Below are 398 nucleotides of genomic sequence, written 5' to 3'. Positions count from 1 at the left end.
GAGAGGAGCGGCCTGGTGGGGGGGGTGGAGTCTGGTGCACTTCCACCCCCCACCTTGATTCATTCCCCTAGAGGCAGTGGGGCAGGGGTGGCACTTGGGTATGGAGAGGATGAGGACAAATGGTCCTTGCCCGCAGGTTGGCCAGGGCAAGGAAGGCCCCTGGGTACAAGGCAGAGAGGAAAGGGGCTGATCTGGGCGCCAGGAGGGCAGGACTTGATTCATTCCCCTAGAGGCAGTGGGGCAGGGGTGGCACTTGGGTATGGAGAGGATGAGGACAAATGGTCCTTGCCCGCAGGTTGGCCAGGGCAAGGAAGGCCCCTGGGTACAAGGCAGAGAGGAAAGGGGCTGATCTGGGCGCCAGGAGGGCAGGACAGGGTCTGGCCCCAGTGAGCTGACAG

At 63.3% G+C, this 398-nt stretch overlaps 1 protein-coding gene across 1 annotated transcript in view; it reads right to left on the bottom strand.

The window, feature by feature from the left end:
• The window catches only part of ASIC4 (acid-sensing (proton-gated) ion channel family member 4), a gene marked incomplete at its 5' end in the record, with an annotated part of 3,314 nt that overhangs the window by 2,067 nt on the left and 849 nt on the right, over nt 1–398 (bottom strand). The gene's annotated exons all lie outside the window — the stretch shown is intronic.

This window comes from Merops nubicus, unplaced genomic scaffold (genome assembly GCF_000691845.1).
Source record: "Merops nubicus isolate BGI_N331 unplaced genomic scaffold, ASM69184v1 scaffold43471, whole genome shotgun sequence".
Lineage (NCBI taxonomy): Eukaryota > Metazoa > Chordata > Aves > Coraciiformes > Meropidae > Merops > Merops nubicus.
This window is presented reverse-complemented; position numbering and strand designations above follow the sequence as displayed.